The sequence below is a fragment of the Hyla sarda genome, unplaced genomic scaffold, assembly GCF_029499605.1.
Source record: "Hyla sarda isolate aHylSar1 unplaced genomic scaffold, aHylSar1.hap1 scaffold_1132, whole genome shotgun sequence".
Lineage (NCBI taxonomy): Eukaryota > Metazoa > Chordata > Amphibia > Anura > Hylidae > Hyla > Hyla sarda.
In genome coordinates, this window is record NW_026607753.1 from 30,284 (window position 1) to 51,823 (window position 21,540).

The window sequence follows — 21,540 nt, forward strand, 5'->3', positions numbered from 1 at the left end:
AACCGTGAAAGGGGCGGGCCCAACAAGGTCCCCTTCATGGGCACTATCACTGCTTGCTGTCAGGGAGGCTGTGCCAGACAATTTTCCATGCACACTCTGGGCTGGGGGGCAGTCAACCACCAGTACACACAGCAGAACCTAAACCCATACCATTATTGCTAAGCAGCAAGACAGGGGCCCATTGCACTCCCACGGGGCCTTTTTAAATGCAATCCATAACCCGGATTTGCCAGGAACCCTTCTTACTCCTTACTTGCATGTGACACTGGGCTTAGGATCTGCATAGGAAACACACACACAAGCACACACCTACCTTTGTTGCCTGCAGATGCCTCCTTGGCTGTCCCCAAACGGTATCAAACCAACACCCACGGGAAGCTGTAAGCATAGAGGACATGCCTGCACCCCATTGGACTTACCTGTGTGGGTTAAATCCGGGTTATTTGACAACCTATGGCGGTGATGGTTCTGCTCAGGCAGAGCAGTGCTGATGCTCCTCATAAAGCTGTCGCTGCTGTGAAGGTTCTAGGTGACATCACAAATCCCTTTGGTTACATACACAACAAAGCTGGGTTGTTGTTGTTTACACTCTGCAAGGCCTGTGGAAGTGAGTGACATCATAGCACTGTAGTTCTGAGGGTTCAAGATGGATGCAACAATCTCCTGTTGCTTCTATGAAGGCCGTAATAGACGACATCACCAAACAGCTCCATAGTCACATACACAGCAAAGGAGAGATGTTGTTTACACCTAGTGATGTCAGTGGTATTGAGTGACATCACAGCACAGTGCTAAGGCTCCTGGGCCTGGACACAGCAGCGGCTGCAATATCTCAACGGAGAATACGTTTATATCTATGTGTGTGTGTGCGCATATATATATATATATATATATATATATATATATATATATATATATATTTCTCCGCCGAAATCACTTTTAAACCCATTTCCACCTTTTTTTCCCTTCTCTTCCTCTTACTTTTTTTTCACGTTTTTTTACGTTTTTCTCCTTTTCGCCTCTTTTCTGGGCGTATTATTCTTCTTTTTCTTCTTTTTTTTCGTCTAATGCATACCCCATCAGTGCAGCAATGCTTATTCAATACCGCCAGCAGATGGAGACACTGGGGGATAATTTTCTAAGGATTTATACTGATTTTTCCTGTCTGAATTTGTCGCACAGAAAGTTGCAGGCCAAATATGTGTGACATTTCTGCGACTTTAGCTTCTAGAGCATTTTTACAACATTATACATAGGTGCTGAATACATAAAAAGCGACTGTTCAGCGACAGACAAGTCGCATCGGCTGAAAGTAGGCCAGAATGTCAGTCCATGTTGGAGCAGGTTTAGATACAGTCTAAAGTATAGATCTCAAAGTCTGTGCACAGAATTTAGCAAGGGCCTCGCACCTTCTGATGCATCAGGTAGGTGCACAATAGCATAGCCTAACCCTCTGTACTTTGGTCTATATTGATGCGGGACATAGACAGCCAGCTGATGACCAATCCATTAGTGCAATGGATGGCTGGAAGCATTTGTCTTTGCCTTTGCAATACCACAGAAGCAATGCATGGTCAATGTACAGCAATGACACACCTGTGTGAACAGCCAGGAGACCCCCCCCCCCCCCCCCCCCCATGTTATGTTACATAGTTACATAGTTAGTACGGTCGAAAAAAGACATATGTCCATCACGTTCAACCAGGGAATTAAGGGGTAGGGGTGTGGCGCGATATTGGGGAAGGGATGAGATTTTATATTTCTTCATAAGCATTAATCTTATTTTGTCAATTAGGAACATTCAGCACCCACCCGCTATCAAGGCAGCTGCCTATCATGTCATGCCCTACCTGCACAGGTGTGCTGGCTACTCAAATGATCCAATTAAGGAGGCCATTTAGTCAGCAGCAGCAGAAGTCCTGTGCCTGGACGCTCCAACAGGGGCCAGACACAAGCAGAAGCAGCAGAAGCAGCAGCAGCACCACCTTTTGTTTTTTGGCTGCAGCAGCAGCAAGGCCCACAGGGCTGGCTAGCTGGCTAGCCAGCAAGCAGGTAGCAATGAAAGTAGGAATCTTTCTTTTTAACCCTGTAAGGGGGTGGTGCACTGTACCCGAAGATACTGCCATATCGGGTCAATGCATAGGGCGACGGAAGCAAGCTTCGAAATCGGCCCCCGTTCTCAAAAATCCATTTAATATATGGTCCCCAGATAGGGGACGTATCAGATATTAAACTGATAAGAACAGATACTACACTTGATCTTAGCCAAAAGGCCGAGAAGCGATAACCGTGAAAGGGGCGGGCCCAACAAGGTCCCCTTCATGGGCACTATCACTGCTTGCTGTCAGGGAGGCTGCCAGACAATTTTCCATGCACACTCTGGGCTGGGGGGCAGTCAACCACCAGTACACACAGCAGAACCTAAACCCATACCATTATTGCTAAGCAGCAAGACAGGGGCCCATTGCACTCCCACGGGGCCTTTTTAAATGCAATCCATAACCCGGATTTGCCAGGAACCCTTCTTACTCCTCCTACTTGCATGTGACACTGGGCTTAGGATCTGCATAGGAAACACACACACAAGCACACACCTACCTTTGTTGCCTGCAGATGCCTCCTTGGCTGTCCCCAAACGGTATCAAACCAACACCCACGGGAAGCTGTAAGCATAGAGGACATGCCTGCACCCCATTGGACTTACCTGTGTGGGTTAAATCCGGGTTATTTGACAACCTATGGCGGTGATGGTTCTGCTCAGGCAGAGCAGTGCTGATGCTCCTCATAAAGCTGTCGCTGCTGTGAAGGTTCTAGGTGACATCACAAATCCCTTTGGTTACATACACAACAAAGCTGGGTTGTTGTTGTTTACACTCTGCAAGGCCTGTGGAAGTGAGTGACATCATAGCACTGTAGTTCTGAGGGTTCAAGATGGATGCAACAATCTCCTGTTGCTTCTATGAAGGCCGTAATAGACGACATCACCAAACAGCTCCATAGTCACATACACAGCAAAGGAGAGATGTTGTTTACACCTAGTGATGTCAGTGGTATTGAGTGACATCACAGCACAGTGCTAAGGCTCCTGGGCCTGGACACAGCAGCGGCTGCAATATCTCAACGGAGAATACGTTTATATCTATGTGTGTGTGTGCGCATATATATATATATATATATATATATATATATATATTTCTCCGCCGAAATCACTTTTAAACCCATTTCCACCTTTTTTTCCCTTCTCTTCCTCTTACTTTTTTTTCACGTTTTTTTACGTTTTTCTCCTTTTCGCCTCTTTTCTGGGCGTATTATTCTTCTTTTTCTTCTTTTTTTTCGTCTAATGCATACCCCATCAGTGCAGCAATGCTTATTCAATACCGCCAGCAGATGGAGACACTGGGGGATAATTTTCTAAGGATTTATACTGATTTTTCCTGTCTGAATTTGTCGCACAGAAAGTTGCAGGCCAAATATGTGTGACATTTCTGCGACTTTAGCTTCTAGAGCATTTTTACAACATTATACATAGGTGCTGAATACATAAAAAGCGACTGTTCAGCGACAGACAAGTCGCATCGGCTGAAAGTAGGCCAGAATGTCAGTCCATGTTGGAGCAGGTTTAGATACAGTCTAAAGCATAGATCTCAAAGTCTGTGCACAGAATTTAGCAAGGGCCTCGCACCTTCTGATGCATCAGGTAGGTGCACAATAGCATAGCCTAACCCTCTGTACTTTGGTCTATATTGATGCGGGACATAGACAGCCAGCTGATGACCAATCCATTAGTGCAATGGATGGCTGGAAGCATTTGTCTTTGCCTTTGCAATACCACAGAAGCAATGCATGGTCAATGTACAGCAATGACACACCTGTGTGAACAGCCAGGAGACCCCCCCCCCCCCCATGTTATGTTACATAGTTACATAGTTAGTACGGTCGAAAAAAGACATATGTCCATCACGTTCAACCAGGGAATTAAGGGGTAGGGGTGTGGCGCGATATTGGGGAAGGGATGAGATTTTATATTTCTTCATAAGCATTAATCTTATTTTGTCAATTAGGAACATTCAGCACCCACCCGCTATCAAGGCAGCTGCCTATCATGTCATGCCCTACCTGCACAGGTGTGCTGGCTACTCAAATGATCCAATTAAGGAGGCCATTTAGTCAGCAGCAGCAGAAGTCCTGTGCCTGGACGCTCCAACAGGGGCCAGACACAAGCAGAAGCAGAAGCAGCAGAAGCAGCAGCAGCACCACCTTTTGTTTTTTGGCTGCAGCAGCAGCAAGGCCCACAGGGCTGGCTAGCTGGCTAGCCAGCAAGCAGGTAGCAATGAAAGTAGGAATCTTTCTTTTTAACCCTGTAAGGGGGTGGTGCACTGTACCCGAAGATACTGCCATATCGGGTCAATGCATAGGGCGACGGAAGCAAGCTTCGAAATCGGCCCCCGTTCTCAAAAATCCATTTAATATATGGTCCCCAGATAGGGGACGTATCAGATATTAAACTGATAAGAACAGATACTACACTTGATCTTAGCCAAAAGGCCGAGAAGCGATAACCGTGAAAGGGGCGGGCCCAACAAGGTCCCCTTCATGGGCACTATCACTGCTTGCTGTCAGGGAGGCTGCCAGACAATTTTCCATGCACACTCTGGGCTGGGGGGCAGTCAACCACCAGTACACACAGCAGAACCTAAACCCATACCATTATTGCTAAGCAGCAAGACAGGGGCCCATTGCACTCCCACGGGGCCTTTTTAAATGCAATCCATAACCCGGATTTGCCAGGAACCCTTCTTACTCCTCCTACTTGCATGTGACACTGGGCTTAGGATCTGCATAGGAAACACACACACAAGCACACACCTACCTTTGTTGCCTGCAGATGCCTCCTTGGCTGTCCCCAAACGGTATCAAACCAACACCCACGGGAAGCTGTAAGCATAGAGGACATGCCTGCACCCCATTGGACTTACCTGTGTGGGTTAAATCCGGGTTATTTGACAACCTATGGCGGTGATGGTTCTGCTCAGGCAGAGCAGTGCTGATGCTCCTCATAAAGCTGTCGCTGCTGTGAAGGTTCTAGGTGACATCACAAATCCCTTTGGTTACATACACAACAAAGCTGGGTTGTTGTTGTTTACACTCTGCAAGGCCTGTGGAAGTGAGTGACATCATAGCACTGTAGTTCTGAGGGTTCAAGATGGATGCAACAATCTCCTGTTGCTTCTATGAAGGCCGTAATAGACGACATCACCAAACAGCTCCATAGTCACATACACAGCAAAGGAGAGATGTTGTTTACACCTAGTGATGTCAGTGGTATTGAGTGACATCACAGCACAGTGCTAAGGCTCCTGGGCCTGGACACAGCAGCGGCTGCAATATCTCAACGGAGAATACGTTTATATCTATGTGTGTGTGTGCGCATATATATATATATATATATATATATATATATTTCTCCGCCGAAATCACTTTTAAACCCATTTCCACCTTTTTTTCCCTTCTCTTCCTCTTACTTTTTTTTCACGTTTTTTTACGTTTTTCTCCTTTTCGCCTCTTTTCTGGGCGTATTATTCTTCTTTTTCTTCTTTTTTTTCGTCTAATGCATACCCCATCAGTGCAGCAATGCTTATTCAATACCGCCAGCAGATGGAGACACTGGGGGATAATTTTCTAAGGATTTATACTGATTTTTCCTGTCTGAATTTGTCGCACAGAAAGTTGCAGGCCAAATATGTGTGACATTTCTGCGACTTTAGCTTCTAGAGCATTTTTACAACATTATACATAGGTGCTGAATACATAAAAAGCGACTGTTCAGCGACAGACAAGTCGCATCGGCTGAAAGTAGGCCAGAATGTCAGTCCATGTTGGAGCAGGTTTAGATACAGTCTAAAGCATAGATCTCAAAGTCTGTGCACAGAATTTAGCAAGGGCCTCGCACCTTCTGATGCATCAGGTAGGTGCACAATAGCATAGCCTAACCCTCTGTACTTTGGTCTATATTGATGCGGGACATAGACAGCCAGCTGATGACCAATCCATTAGTGCAATGGATGGCTGGAAGCATTTGTCTTTGCCTTTGCAATACCACAGAAGCAATGCATGGTCAATGTACAGCAATGACACACCTGTGTGAACAGCCAGGAGACCCCCCCCCCATGTTATGTTACATAGTTACATAGTTAGTACGGTCGAAAAAAGACATATGTCCATCACGTTCAACCAGGGAATTAAGGGGTAGGGGTGTGGCGCGATATTGGGGAAGGGATGAGATTTTATATTTCTTCATAAGCATTAATCTTATTTTGTCAATTAGGAACATTCAGCACCCACCCGCTATCAAGGCAGCTGCCTATCATGTCATGCCCTACCTGCACAGGTGTGCTGGCTACTCAAATGATCCAATTAAGGAGGCCATTTAGTCAGCAGCAGCAGAAGTCCTGTGCCTGGACGCTCCAACAGGGGCCAGACACAAGCAGAAGCAGAAGCAGCAGAAGCAGCAGCAGCACCACCTTTTGTTTTTTGGCTGCAGCAGCAGCAAGGCCCACAGGGCTGGCTAGCTGGCTAGCCAGCAAGCAGGTAGCAATGAAAGTAGGAATCTTTCTTTTTAACCCTGTAAGGGGGTGGTGCACTGTACCCGAAGATACTGCCATATCGGGTCAATGCATAGGGCGACGGAAGCAAGCTTCGAAATCGGCCCCCGTTCTCAAAAATCCATTTAATATATGGTCCCCAGATAGGGGACGTATCAGATATTAAACTGATAAGAACAGATACTACACTTGATCTTAGCCAAAAGGCCGAGAAGCGATAACCGTGAAAGGGGCGGGCCCAACAAGGTCCCCTTCATGGGCACTATCACTGCTTGCTGTCAGGGAGGCTGCCAGACAATTTTCCATGCACACTCTGGGCTGGGGGGCAGTCAACCACCAGTACACACAGCAGAACCTAAACCCATACCATTATTGCTAAGCAGCAAGACAGGGGCCCATTGCACTCCCACGGGGCCTTTTTAAATGCAATCCATAACCCGGATTTGCCAGGAACCCTTCTTACTCCTCCTACTTGCATGTGACACTGGGCTTAGGATCTGCATAGGAAACACACACACAAGCACACACCTACCTTTGTTGCCTGCAGATGCCTCCTTGGCTGTCCCCAAACGGTATCAAACCAACACCCACGGGAAGCTGTAAGCATAGAGGACATGCCTGCACCCCATTGGACTTACCTGTGTGGGTTAAATCCGGGTTATTTGACAACCTATGGCGGTGATGGTTCTGCTCAGGCAGAGCAGTGCTGATGCTCCTCATAAAGCTGTCGCTGCTGTGAAGGTTCTAGGTGACATCACAAATCCCTTTGGTTACATACACAACAAAGCTGGGTTGTTGTTGTTTACACTCTGCAAGGCCTGTGGAAGTGAGTGACATCATAGCACTGTAGTTCTGAGGGTTCAAGATGGATGCAACAATCTCCTGTTGCTTCTATGAAGGCCGTAATAGACGACATCACCAAACAGCTCCATAGTCACATACACAGCAAAGGAGAGATGTTGTTTACACCTAGTGATGTCAGTGGTATTGAGTGACATCACAGCACAGTGCTAAGGCTCCTGGGCCTGGACACAGCAGCGGCTGCAATATCTCAACGGAGAATACGTTTATATCTATGTGTGTGTGTGCGCATATATATATATATATATATATATATATATATATATTTCTCCGCCGAAATCACTTTTAAACCCATTTCCACCTTTTTTTCCCTTCTCTTCCTCTTACTTTTTTTTCACGTTTTTTTACGTTTTTCTCCTTTTCGCCTCTTTTCTGGGCGTATTATTCTTCTTTTTCTTCTTTTTTTTCGTCTAATGCATACCCCATCAGTGCAGCAATGCTTATTCAATACCGCCAGCAGATGGAGACACTGGGGGATAATTTTCTAAGGATTTATACAGATTTTTCCTGTCTGAATTTGTCGCACAGAAAGTTGCAGGCCAAATATGTGTGACATTTCTGCGACTTTAGCTTCTAGAGCATTTTTACAATTACAACATTATACATAGGTGCTGAATACATAAAAAGCGACTGTTCAGCGACAGACAAGTCGCATCGGCTGAAAGTAGGCCAGAATGTCAGTCCATGTTGGAGCAGGTTTAGATACAGTCTAAAGCATAGATCTCAAAGTCTGTGCACAGAATTTAGCAAGGGCCTCGCACCTTCTGATGCATCAGGTAGGTGCACAATAGCATAGCCTAACCCTCTGTACTTTGGTCTATATTGATGCGGGACATAGACAGCCAGCTGATGACCAATCCATTAGTGCAATGGATGGCTGGAAGCATTTGTCTTTGCCTTTGCAATACCACAGAAGCAATGCATGGTCAATGTACAGCAATGACACACCTGTGTGAACAGCCAGGAGACCCCCCCCCCCCCCCCCCATGTTATGTTACATAGTTACATAGTTAGTACGGTCGAAAAAAGACATATGTCCATCACGTTCAACCAGGGAATTAAGGGGTAGGGGTGTGGCGCGATATTGGGGAAGGGATGAGATTTTATATTTTGTCAATTAGGAACATTCAGCACCCACCCGCTATCAAGGCAGCTGCCTATCATGTCATGCCCTACCTGCACAGGTGTGCTGGCTACTCAAATGATCCAATTAAGGAGGCCATTTAGTCAGCAGCAGCAGAAGTCCTGTGCCTGGACGCTCCAACAGGGGCCAGACACAAGCAGAAGCAGCAGAAGCAGCAGCAGCACCACCTTTTGTTTTTTGGCTGCAGCAGCAGCAAGGCCCACAGGGCTGGCTAGCTGGCTAGCCAGCAAGCAGGTAGCAATGAAAGTAGGAATCTTTCTTTTTAACCCTGTAAGGGGGTGGTGCACTGTACCCGAAGATACTGCCATATCGGGTCAATGCATAGGGCGACGGAAGCAAGCTTCGAAATCGGCCCCCGTTCTCAAAAATCCATTTAATATATGGTCCCCAGATAGGGGACGTATCAGATATTAAACTGATAAGAACAGATACTACACTTGATCTTAGCCAAAAGGCCGAGAAGCGATAACCGTGAAAGGGGCGGGCCCAACAAGGTCCCCTTCATGGGCACTATCACTGCTTGCTGTCAGGGAGGCTGCCAGACAATTTTCCATGCACACTCTGGGCTGGGGGGCAGTCAACCACCAGTACACACAGCAGAACCTAAACCCATACCATTATTGCTAAGCAGCAAGACAGGGGCCCATTGCACTCCCACGGGGCCTTTTTAAATGCAATCCATAACCCGGATTTGCCAGGAACCCTTCTTACTCCTCCTACTTGCATGTGACACTGGGCTTAGGATCTGCATAGGAAACACACACACAAGCACACACCTACCTTTGTTGCCTGCAGATGCCTCCTTGGCTGTCCCCAAACGGTATCAAACCAACACCCACGGGAAGCTGTAAGCATAGAGGACATGCCTGCACCCCATTGGACTTACCTGTGTGGGTTAAATCCGGGTTATTTGACAACCTATGGCGGTGATGGTTCTGCTCAGGCAGAGCAGTGCTGATGCTCCTCATAAAGCTGTCGCTGCTGTGAAGGTTCTAGGTGACATCACAAATCCCTTTGGTTACATACACAACAAAGCTGGGTTGTTGTTGTTTACACTCTGCAAGGCCTGTGGAAGTGAGTGACATCATAGCACTGTAGTTCTGAGGGTTCAAGATGGATGCAACAATCTCCTGTTGCTTCTATGAAGGCCGTAATAGACGACATCACCAAACAGCTCCATAGTCACATACACAGCAAAGGAGAGATGTTGTTTACACCTAGTGATGTCAGTGGTATTGAGTGACATCACAGCACAGTGCTAAGGCTCCTGGGCCTGGACACAGCAGCGGCTGCAATATCTCAACGGAGAATACGTTTATATCTATGTGTGTGTGTGCGCATATATATATATATATATATATATATATATATATATATATATATTTCTCCGCCGAAATCACTTTTAAACCCATTTCCACCTTTTTTTCCCTTCTCTTCCTCTTACTTTTTTTTCACATTTTTTTACGTTTTTCTCCTTTTCGCCTCTTTTCTGGGCGTATTATTCTTCTTTTTCTTCTTTTTTTTCGTCTAATGCATACCCCATCAGTGCAGCAATGCTTATTCAATACCGCCAGCAGATGGAGACACTGGGGGATAATTTTCTAAGGATTTATACTGATTTTTCCTGTCTGAATTTGTCGCACAGAAAGTTGCAGGCCAAATATGTGTGACATTTCTGCGACTTTAGCTTCTAGAGCATTTTTACAACATTATACATAGGTGCTGAATACATAAAAAGCGACTGTTCAGCGACAGACAAGTCGCATCGGCTGAAAGTAGGCCAGAATGTCAGTCCATGTTGGAGCAGGTTTAGATACAGTCTAAAGCATAGATCTCAAAGTCTGTGCACAGAATTTAGCAAGGGCCTCGCACCTTCTGATGCATCAGGTAGGTGCACAATAGCATAGCCTAACCCTCTGTACTTTGGTCTATATTGATGCGGGACATAGACAGCCAGCTGATGACCAATCCATTAGTGCAATGGATGGCTGGAAGCATTTGTCTTTGCCTTTGCAATACCACAGAAGCAATGCATGGTCAATGTACAGCAATGACACACCTGTGTGAACAGCCAGGAGACCCCCCCCCCCCCCATGTTATGTTACATAGTTACATAGTTAGTACGGTCGAAAAAAGACATATGTCCATCACGTTCAACCAGGGAATTAAGGGGTAGGGGTGTGGCGCGATATTGGGGAAGGGATGAGATTTTATATTTCTTCATAAGCATTAATCTTATTTTGTCAATTAGGAACATTCAGCACCCACCCGCTATCAAGGCAGCTGCCTATCATGTCATGCCCTACCTGCACAGGTGTGCTGGCTACTCAAATGATCCAATTAAGGAGGCCATTTAGTCAGCAGCAGCAGAAGTCCTGTGCCTGGACGCTCCAACAGGGGCCAGACACAAGCAGAAGCAGAAGCAGCAGAAGCAGCAGCAGCACCACCTTTTGTTTTTTGGCTGCAGCAGCAGCAAGGCCCACAGGGCTGGCTAGCTGGCTAGCCAGCAAGCAGGTAGCAATGAAAGTAGGAATCTTTCTTTTTAACCCTGTAAGGGGGTGGTGCACTGTACCCGAAGATACTGCCATATCGGGTCAATGCATAGGGCGACGGAAGCAAGCTTCGAAATCGGCCCCCGTTCTCAAAAATCCATTTAATATATGGTCCCCAGATAGGGGACGTATCAGATATTAAACTGATAAGAACAGATACTACACTTGATCTTAGCCAAAAGGCCGAGAAGCGATAACCGTGAAAGGGGCGGGCCCAACAAGGTCCCCTTCATGGGCACTATCACTGCTTGCTGTCAGGGAGGCTGCCAGACAATTTTCCATGCACACTCTGGGCTGGGGGGCAGTCAACCACCAGTACACACAGCAGAACCTAAACCCATACCATTATTGCTAAGCAGCAAGACAGGGGCCCATTGCACTCCCACGGGGCCTTTTTAAATGCAATCCATAACCCGGATTTGCCAGGAACCCTTCTTACTCCTCCTACTTGCATGTGACACTGGGCTTAGGATCTGCATAGGAAACACACACACAAGCACACACCTACCTTTGTTGCCTGCAGATGCCTCCTTGGCTGTCCCCAAACGGTATCAAACCAACACCCACGGGAAGCTGTAAGCATAGAGGACATGCCTGCACCCCATTGGACTTACCTGTGTGGGTTAAATCCGGGTTATTTGACAACCTATGGCGGTGATGGTTCTGCTCAGGCAGAGCAGTGCTGATGCTCCTCATAAAGCTGTCGCTGCTGTGAAGGTTCTAGGTGACATCACAAATCCCTTTGGTTACATACACAACAAAGCTGGGTTGTTGTTGTTTACACTCTGCAAGGCCTGTGGAAGTGAGTGACATCATAGCACTGTAGTTCTGAGGGTTCAAGATGGATGCAACAATCTCCTGTTGCTTCTATGAAGGCCGTAATAGACGACATCACCAAACAGCTCCATAGTCACATACACAGCAAAGGAGAGATGTTGTTTACACCTAGTGATGTCAGTGGTATTGAGTGACATCACAGCACAGTGCTAAGGCTCCTGGGCCTGGACACAGCAGCGGCTGCAATATCTCAACGGAGAATACGTTTATATCTATGTGTGTGTGTGCGCATATATATATATATATATATATATATATATATATATATATATATTTCTCCGCCGAAATCACTTTTAAACCCATTTCCACCTTTTTTTCCCTTCTCTTCCTCTTACTTTTTTTTCACGTTTTTTTACGTTTTTCTCCTTTTCGCCTCTTTTCTGGGCGTATTATTCTTCTTTTTCTTCTTTTTTTTCGTCTAATGCATACCCCATCAGTGCAGCAATGCTTATTCAATACCGCCAGCAGATGGAGACACTGGGGGATAATTTTCTAAGGATTTATACTGATTTTTCCTGTCTGAATTTGTCGCACAGAAAGTTGCAGGCCAAATATGTGTGACATTTCTGCGACTTTAGCTTCTAGAGCATTTTTACAACATTATACATAGGTGCTGAATACATAAAAAGCGACTGTTCAGCGACAGACAAGTCGCATCGGCTGAAAGTAGGCCAGAATGTCAGTCCATGTTGGAGCAGGTTTAGATACAGTCTAAAGCATAGATCTCAAAGTCTGTGCACAGAATTTAGCAAGGGCCTCGCACCTTCTGATGCATCAGGTAGGTGCACAATAGCATAGCCTAACCCTCTGTACTTTGGTCTATATTGATGCGGGACATAGACAGCCAGCTGATGACCAATCCATTAGTGCAATGGATGGCTGGAAGCATTTGTCTTTGCCTTTGCAATACCACAGAAGCAATGCATGGTCAATGTACAGCAATGACACACCTGTGTGAACAGCCAGGAGACCCCCCCCCCCCCCCCATGTTATGTTACATAGTTACATAGTTAGTACGGTCGAAAAAAGACATATGTCCATCACGTTCAACCAGGGAATTAAGGGGTAGGGGTGTGGCGCGATATTGGGGAAGGGATGAGATTTTATATTTCTTCATAAGCATTAATCTTATTTTGTCAATTAGGAACATTCAGCACCCACCCGCTATCAAGGCAGCTGCCTATCATGTCATGCCCTACCTGCACAGGTGTGCTGGCTACTCAAATGATCCAATTAAGGAGGCCATTTAGTCAGCAGCAGCAGAAGTCCTGTGCCTGGACGCTCCAACAGGGGCCAGACACAAGCAGAAGCAGAAGCAGCAGAAGCAGCAGCAGCACCACCTTTTGTTTTTTGGCTGCAGCAGCAGCAAGGCCCACAGGGCTGGCTAGCTGGCTAGCCAGCAAGCAGGTAGCAATGAAAGTAGGAATCTTTCTTTTTAACCCTGTAAGGGGGTGGTGCACTGTACCCGAAGATACTGCCATATCGGGTCAATGCATAGGGCGACGGAAGCAAGCTTCGAAATCGGCCCCCGTTCTCAAAAATCCATTTAATATATGGTCCCCAGATAGGGGACGTATCAGATATTAAACTGATAAGAACAGATACTACACTTGATCTTAGCCAAAAGGCCGAGAAGCGATAACCGTGAAAGGGGCGGGCCCAACAAGGTCCCCTTCATGGGCACTATCACTGCTTGCTGTCAGGGAGGCTGCCAGACAATTTTCCATGCACACTCTGGGCTGGGGGGCAGTCAACCACCAGTACACACAGCAGAACCTAAACCCATACCATTATTGCTAAGCAGCAAGACAGGGGCCCATTGCACTCCCACGGGGCCTTTTTAAATGCAATCCATAACCCGGATTTGCCAGGAACCCTTCTTACTCCTCCTACTTGCATGTGACACTGGGCTTAGGATCTGCATAGGAAACACACACACAAGCACACACCTACCTTTGTTGCCTGCAGATGCCTCCTTGGCTGTCCCCAAACGGTATCAAACCAACACCCACGGGAAGCTGTAAGCATAGAGGACATGCCTGCACCCCATTGGACTTACCTGTGTGGGTTAAATCCGGGTTATTTGACAACCTATGGCGGTGATGGTTCTGCTCAGGCAGAGCAGTGCTGATGCTCCTCATAAAGCTGTCGCTGCTGTGAAGGTTCTAGGTGACATCACAAATCCCTTTGGTTACATACACAACAAAGCTGGGTTGTTGTTGTTTACACTCTGCAAGGCCTGTGGAAGTGAGTGACATCATAGCACTGTAGTTCTGAGGGTTCAAGATGGATGCAACAATCTCCTGTTGCTTCTATGAAGGCCGTAATAGACGACATCACCAAACAGCTCCATAGTCACATACACAGCAAAGGAGAGATGTTGTTTACACCTAGTGATGTCAGTGGTATTGAGTGACATCACAGCACAGTGCTAAGGCTCCTGGGCCTGGACACAGCAGCGGCTGCAATATCTCAACGGAGAATACGTTTATATCTATGTGTGTGTGTGCGCATATATATATATATATATATATATATATATATATATATATATATTTCTCCGCCGAAATCACTTTTAAACCCATTTCCACCTTTTTTTCCCTTCTCTTCCTCTTACTTTTTTTTCACGTTTTTTTACGTTTTTCTCCTTTTCGCCTCTTTTCTGGGCGTATTATTCTTCTTTTTCTTCTTTTTTTTCGTCTAATGCATACCCCATCAGTGCAGCAATGCTTATTCAATACCGCCAGCAGATGGAGACACTGGGGGATAATTTTCTAAGGATTTATACTGATTTTTCCTGTCTGAATTTGTCGCACAGAAAGTTGCAGGCCAAATATGTGTGACATTTCTGCGACTTTAGCTTCTAGAGCATTTTTACAACATTATACATAGGTGCTGAATACATAAAAAGCGACTGTTCAGCGACAGACAAGTCGCATCGGCTGAAAGTAGGCCAGAATGTCAGTCCATGTTGGAGCAGGTTTAGATACAGTCTAAAGCATAGATCTCAAAGTCTGTGCACAGAATTTAGCAAGGGCCTCGCACCTTCTGATGCATCAGGTAGGTGCACAATAGCATAGCCTAACCCTCTGTACTTTGGTCTATATTGATGCGGGACATAGACAGCCAGCTGATGACCAATCCATTAGTGCAATGGATGGCTGGAAGCATTTGTCTTTGCCTTTGCAATACCACAGAAGCAATGCATGGTCAATGTACAGCAATGACACACCTGTGTGAACAGCCAGGAGACCCCCCCCCCCCCCCCATGTTATGTTACATAGTTACATAGTTAGTACGGTCGAAAAAAGACATATGTCCATCACGTTCAACCAGGGAATTAAGGGGTAGGGGTGTGGCGCGATATTGGGGAAGGGATGAGATTTTATATTTCTTCATAAGCATTAATCTTATTTTGTCAATTAGGAACATTCAGCACCCACCCGCTATCAAGGCAGCTGCCTATCATGTCATGCCCTACCTGCACAGGTGTGCTGGCTACTCAAATGATCCAATTAAGGAGGCCATTTAGTCAGCAGCAGCAGAAGTCCTGTGCCTGGACGCTCCAACAGGGGCCAGACACAAGCAGAAGCAGAAGCAGCAGAAGCAGCAGCAGCACCACCTTTTGTTTTTTGGCTGCAGCAGCAGCAAGGCCCACAGGGCTGGCTAGCTGGCTAGCCAGCAAGCAGGTAGCAATGAAAGTAGGAATCTTTCTTTTTAACCCTGTAAGGGGGTGGTGCACTGTACCCGAAGATACTGCCATATCGGGTCAATGCATAGGGCGACGGAAGCAAGCTTCGAAATCGGCCCCCGTTCTCAAAAATCCATTTAATATATGGTCCCCAGATAGGGGACGTATCAGATATTAAACTGATAAGAACAGATACTACACTTGATCTTAGCCAAAAGGCCGAGAAGCGATAACCGTGAAAGGGGCGGGCCCAACAAGGTCCCCTTCATGGGCACTATCACTGCTTGCTGTCAGGGAGGCTGCCAGACAATTTTCCATGCACACTCTGGGCTGGGGGGCAGTCAACCACCAGTACACACAGCAGAACCTAAACCCATACCATTATTGCTAAGCAGCAAGACAGGGGCCCATTGCACTCCCACGGGGCCTTTTTAAATGCAATCCATAACCCGGATTTGCCAGGAACCCTTCTTACTCCTCCTACTTGCATGTGACACTGGGCTTAGGATCTGCATAGGAAACACACACACAAGCACACACCTACCTTTGTTGCCTGCAGATGCCTCCTTGGCTGTCCCCAAACGGTATCAAACCAACACCCACGGGAAGCTGTAAGCATAGAGGACATGCCTGCACCCCATTGGACTTACCTGTGTGGGTTAAATCCGGGTTATTTGACAACCTATGGCGGTGATGGTTCTGCTCAGGCAGAGCAGTGCTGATGCTCCTCATAAAGCTGTCGCTGCTGTGAAGGTTCTAGGTGACATCACAAATCCCTTTGGTTACATACACAACAAAGCTGGGTTGTTGTTGTTTACACTCTGCAAGGCCTGTGGAAGTGAGTGACATCATAGCACTGTAGTTCTGAGGGTTCAAGATGGATGCAACAATCTCCTGTTGCTTCTATGAAGGCCGTAATAGACGACATCACCAAACAGCTCCATAGTCACATACACAGCAAAGGAGAGATGTTGTTTACACCTAGTGATGTCAGTGGTATTGAGTGACATCACAGCACAGTGCTAAGGCTCCTGGGCCTGGACACAGCAGCGGCTGCAATATCTCAACGGAGAATACGTTTATATCTATGTGTGTGTGTGCGCATATATATATATATATATATATATATATATATATATATATATATATTTCTCCGCCGAAATCACTTTTAAACCCATTTCCACCTTTTTTTCCCTTCTCTTCCTCTTACTTTTTTTTCACGTTTTTTTACGTTTTTCTCCTTTTCGCCTCTTTTCTGGGCGTATTATTCTTCTTTTTCTTCTTTTTTTTCGTCTAATGCATACCCCATCAGTGCAGCAATGCTTATTCAATACCGCCAGCAGATGGAGACACTGGGGGATAATTTTCTAAGGATTTATACTGATTTTTCCTGTCTGAATTTGTCGCACAGAAAGTTGCAGGCCAAATATGTGTGACATTTCTGCGACTTTAGCTTCTAGAGCATTTTTACAACATTATACATAGGTGCTGAATACATAAAAAGCGACTGTTCAGCGACAGACAAGTCGCATCGGCTGAAAGTAGGCCAGAATGTCAGTCCATGTTGGAGCAGGTTTAGATACAGTCTAAAGCATAGATCTCAAAGTCTGTGCACAGAATTTAGCAAGGGCCTCGCACCTTCTGATGCATCAGGTAGGTGCACAATAGCATAGCCTAACCCTCTGTACTTTGGTCTATATTGATGCGGGACATAGACAGCCAGCTGATGACCAATCCATTAGTGCAATGGATGGCTGGAAGCATTTGTCTTTGCCTTTGCAATACCACAGAAGCAATGCATGGTCAATGTACAGCAATGACACACCTGTGTGAACAGCCAGGAGACACCCCCCCCCCCCCCATGTTATGTTACATAGTTACATAGTTAGTACGGTCGAAAAAAGACATATGTCCATCACGTTCAACCAGGGAATTAAGGGGTAGGGGTGTGGCGCGATATTGGGGAAGGGATGAGATTTTATATTTCTTCATAAGCATTAATCTTATTTTGTCAATTAGGAACATTCAGCACCCACCCGCTATCAAGGCAGCTGCCTATCATGTCATGCCCTACCTGCACAGGTGTGCTGGCTACTCAAATGATCCAATTAAGGAGGCCATTTAGTCAGCAGCAGCAGAAGTCCTGTGCCTGGACGCTCCAACAGGGGCCAGACACAAGCAGAAGCAGAAGCAGCAGAAGCAGCACCACCTTTTGTTTTTTGGCTGCAGCAGCAGCAAGGCCCACAGGGCTGGCTAGCTGGCTAGCCAGCAAGCAGGTAGCAATGAAAGTAGGAATCTTTCTTTTTAACCCTGTAAGGGGGTGGTGCACTGTACCCGAAGATACTGCCATATCGGGTCAATGCATAGGGCGACGGAAGCAAGCTTCGAAATCGGCCCCCGTTCTCAAAAATCCATTTAATATATGGTCCCCAGATAGGGGACGTATCAGATATTAAACTGATAAGAACAGATACTACACTTGATCTTAGCCAAAAGGCCGAGAAGCGATAACCGTGAAAGGGGCGGGCCCAACAAGGTCCCCTTCATGGGCACTATCACTGCTTGCTGTCAGGGAGGCTGCCAGACAATTTTCCATGCACACTCTGGGCTGGGGGGCAGTCAACCACCAGTACACACAGCAGAACCTAAACCCATACCATTATTGCTAAGCAGCAAGACAGGGGCCCATTGCACTCCCACGGGGCCTTTTTAAATGCAATCCATAACCCGGATTTGCCAGGAACCCTTCTTACTCCTCCTACTTGCATGTGACACTGGGCTTAGGATCTGCATAGGAAACACACACACAAGCACACACCTACCTTTGTTGCCTGCAGATGCCTCCTTGGCTGTCCCCAAACGGTATCAAACCAACACCCACGGGAAGCTGTAAGCATAGAGGACATGCCTGCACCCCATTGGACTTACCTGTGTGGGTTAAATCCGGGTTATTTGACAACCTATGGCGGTGATGGTTCTGCTCAGGCAGAGCAGTGCTGATGCTCCTCATAAAGCTGTCGCTGCTGTGAAGGTTCTAGGTGACATCACAAATCCCTTTGGTTACATACACAACAAAGCTGGGTTGTTGTTGTTTACACTCTGCAAGGCCTGTGGAAGTGAGTGACATCATAGCACTGTAGTTCTGAGGGTTCAAGATGGATGCAACAATCTCCTGTTGCTTCTATGAAGGCCGTAATAGACGACATCACCAAACAGCTCCATAGTCACATACACAGCAAAGGAGAGATGTTGTTTACACCTAGTGATGTCAGTGGTATTGAGTGACATCACAGCACAGTGCTAAGGCTCCTGGGCCTGGACACAGCAGCGGCTGCAATATCTCAACGGAGAATACGTTTATATCTATGTGTGTGTGTGCGCATATATATATATATATATATATATATATATATATATATATATATATATTCTCCGCCGAAATCACTTTTAAACCCATTTCCACCTTTTTTTCCCTTCTCTTCCTCTTACTTTTTTTTCACGTTTTTTTACGTTTTTCTCCTTTTCGCCTCTTTTCTGGGCGTATTATTCTTCTTTTTCTTCTTTTTTTTCGTCTAATGCATACCCCATCAGTGCAGCAATGCTTATTCAATACCGCCAGCAGATGGAGACACTGGGGGATAATTTTCTAAGGATTTATACTGATTTTTCCTGTCTGAATTTGTCGCACAGAAAGTTGCAGGCCAAATATGTGTGACATTTCTGCGACTTTAGCTTCTAGAGCATTTTTACAACATTATACATAGGTGCTGAATACATAAAAAGCGACTGTTCAGCGACAGACAAGTCGCATCGGCTGAAAGTAGGCCAGAATGTCAGTCCATGTTGGAGCAGGTTTAGATACAGTCTAAAGCATAGATCTCAAAGTCTGTGCACAGAATTTAGCAAGGGCCTCGCACCTTCTGATGCATCAGGTAGGTGCACAATAGCATAGCCTAACCCTCTGTACTTTGGTCTATATTGATGCGGGACATAGACAGCCAGCTGATGACCAATCCATTAGTGCAATGGATGGCTGGAAGCATTTGTCTTTGCCTTTGCAATACCACAGAAGCAATGCATGGTCAATGTACAGCAATGACACACCTGTGTGAACAGCCAGGAGACCCCCCCCCCCCCCCATGTTATGTTACATAGTTACATAGTTAGTACGGTCGAAAAAAGACATATGTCCATCACGTTCAACCAGGGAATTAAGGGGTAGGGGTGTGGCGCGATATTGGGGAAGGGATGAGATTTTATATTTCTTCATAAGCATTAATCTTATTTTGTCAATTAGGAACATTCAGCACCCACCCGCTATCAAGGCAGCTGCCTATCATGTCATGCCCTACCTGCACAGGTGTGCTGGCTACTCAAATGATCCAATTAAGGAGGCCATTTAGTCAGCAGCAGCAGAAGTCCTGTGCCTGGACGCTCCAACAGGGGCCAGACACAAGCAGAAGCAGAAGCAGCAGAAGCAGCAGCAGCACCACCTTTTGTTTTTTGGCTGCAGCAGCAGCAAGGCCCACAGGGCTGGCTAGCTGGCTAGCCAGCAAGCAGGTAGCAATGAAAGTAGGAATCTTTCTTTTTAACCCTGTAAGGGGGTGGTGCACTGTACCCGAAGATACTGCCATATCGGGTCAATGCATAGGGCGACGGAAGCAAGCTTCGAAATCGGCCCCCGTTCTCAAAAATCCATTTAATATATGGTCCCCAGATAGGGGACGTATCAGATATTAAACTGATAAGAACAGATACTACACTTGATCTTAGCCAAAAGGCCGAGAAGCGATAACCGTGAAAGGGGCGGGCCCAACAAGGTCCCCTTCATGGGCACTATCACTGCTTGCTGTCAGGGAGGCTGCCAGACAATTTTCCATGCACACTCTGGGCTGGGGGGCAGTCAACCACCAGTACACACAGCAGAACCTAAACCCATACCATTATTGCTAAGCAGCAAGACAGGGGCCCATTGCACTCCCACGGGGCCTTTTTAAATGCAATCCATAACCCGGATTTGCCAGGAACCCTTCTTACTCCTCCTACTTGCATGTGACACTGGGCTTAGGATCTGCATAGGAAACACACACACAAGCACACACCTACCTTTGTTGCCTGCAGATGCCTCCTTGGCTGTCCCCAAACGGTATCAAACCAACACCCACGGGAAGCTGTAAGCATAGAGGACATGCCTGCACCCCATTGGACTTACCTGTGTGGGTTAAATCCGGGTTATTTGACAACCTATGGCGGTGATGGTTCTGCTCAGGCAGAGCAGTGCTGATGCTCCTCATAAAGCTGTCGCTGCTGTGAAGGTTCTAGGTGACATCACAAATCCCTTTGGTTACATACACAACAAAGCTGGGTTGTTGTTGTTTACACTCTGCAAGGCCTGTGGAAGTGAGTGACATCATAGCACTGTAGTTCTGAGGGTTCAAGATGGATGCAACAATCTCCTGTTGCTTCTATGAAGGCCGTAATAGACGACATCACCAAACAGCTCCATAGTCACATACACAGCAAAGGAGAGATGTTGTTTACACCTAGTGATGTCAGTGGTATTGAGTGACATCACAGCACAGTGCTAAGGCTCCTGGGCCTGGACACAGCAGCGGCTGCAATATCTCAACGGAGAATACGTTTATATCTATGTGTGTGTGTGCGCATATATATATATATATATATATATATATATATATATATATATATTTCTCCGCCGAAATCACTTTTAAACCCATTTCCACCTTTTTTTCCCTTCTCTTCCTCTTACTTTTTTTTCACGTTTTTTTACGTTTTTCTCCTTTTCGCCTCTTTTCTGGGCGTATTATTCTTCTTTTTCTTCTTTTTTTTCGT

General features: G+C 46.2%; 9 non-coding genes across 9 annotated transcripts; all 9 read right to left on the minus strand.

Annotated features, from left to right (window-relative positions):
- Positions 1-2,094: 2,094 nt before the first annotated feature.
- LOC130301629 (U2 spliceosomal RNA) lies at positions 2,095-2,285 on the minus strand. Its single transcript, XR_008851992.1, has one exon. It is a non-coding gene; the product is annotated as a U2 spliceosomal RNA (small nuclear RNA).
- A 2,081-nt stretch (positions 2,286-4,366) lies between these two features.
- On the minus strand, positions 4,367-4,557 carry LOC130301630 (U2 spliceosomal RNA). The gene has a single exon (XR_008851993.1). It is a non-coding gene; the product is annotated as a U2 spliceosomal RNA (small nuclear RNA).
- Positions 4,558-6,630: 2,073 nt separating this feature from the next.
- Positions 6,631-6,821, minus strand: LOC130301632 (U2 spliceosomal RNA). Its single transcript, XR_008851994.1, has one exon. It is a non-coding gene; the product is annotated as a U2 spliceosomal RNA (small nuclear RNA).
- Positions 6,822-8,883: 2,062 nt separating this feature from the next.
- Positions 8,884-9,074, minus strand: LOC130301633 (U2 spliceosomal RNA). Its single transcript, XR_008851995.1, has one exon. It is a non-coding gene; the product is annotated as a U2 spliceosomal RNA (small nuclear RNA).
- A 2,089-nt stretch (positions 9,075-11,163) lies between these two features.
- On the minus strand, positions 11,164-11,354 carry LOC130301634 (U2 spliceosomal RNA). Its single transcript, XR_008851996.1, has one exon. It is a non-coding gene; the product is annotated as a U2 spliceosomal RNA (small nuclear RNA).
- Positions 11,355-13,445: 2,091 nt separating this feature from the next.
- On the minus strand, positions 13,446-13,636 carry LOC130301635 (U2 spliceosomal RNA). The gene has a single exon (XR_008851997.1). It is a non-coding gene; the product is annotated as a U2 spliceosomal RNA (small nuclear RNA).
- A 2,091-nt stretch (positions 13,637-15,727) lies between these two features.
- On the minus strand, positions 15,728-15,918 carry LOC130301636 (U2 spliceosomal RNA). The gene has a single exon (XR_008851998.1). It is a non-coding gene; the product is annotated as a U2 spliceosomal RNA (small nuclear RNA).
- Positions 15,919-18,005: 2,087 nt separating this feature from the next.
- On the minus strand, positions 18,006-18,196 carry LOC130301638 (U2 spliceosomal RNA). Its single transcript, XR_008852000.1, has one exon. It is a non-coding gene; the product is annotated as a U2 spliceosomal RNA (small nuclear RNA).
- A 2,093-nt stretch (positions 18,197-20,289) lies between these two features.
- LOC130301639 (U2 spliceosomal RNA) lies at positions 20,290-20,480 on the minus strand. Its single transcript, XR_008852001.1, has one exon. It is a non-coding gene; the product is annotated as a U2 spliceosomal RNA (small nuclear RNA).
- Positions 20,481-21,540: the final 1,060 nt, after the last annotated feature.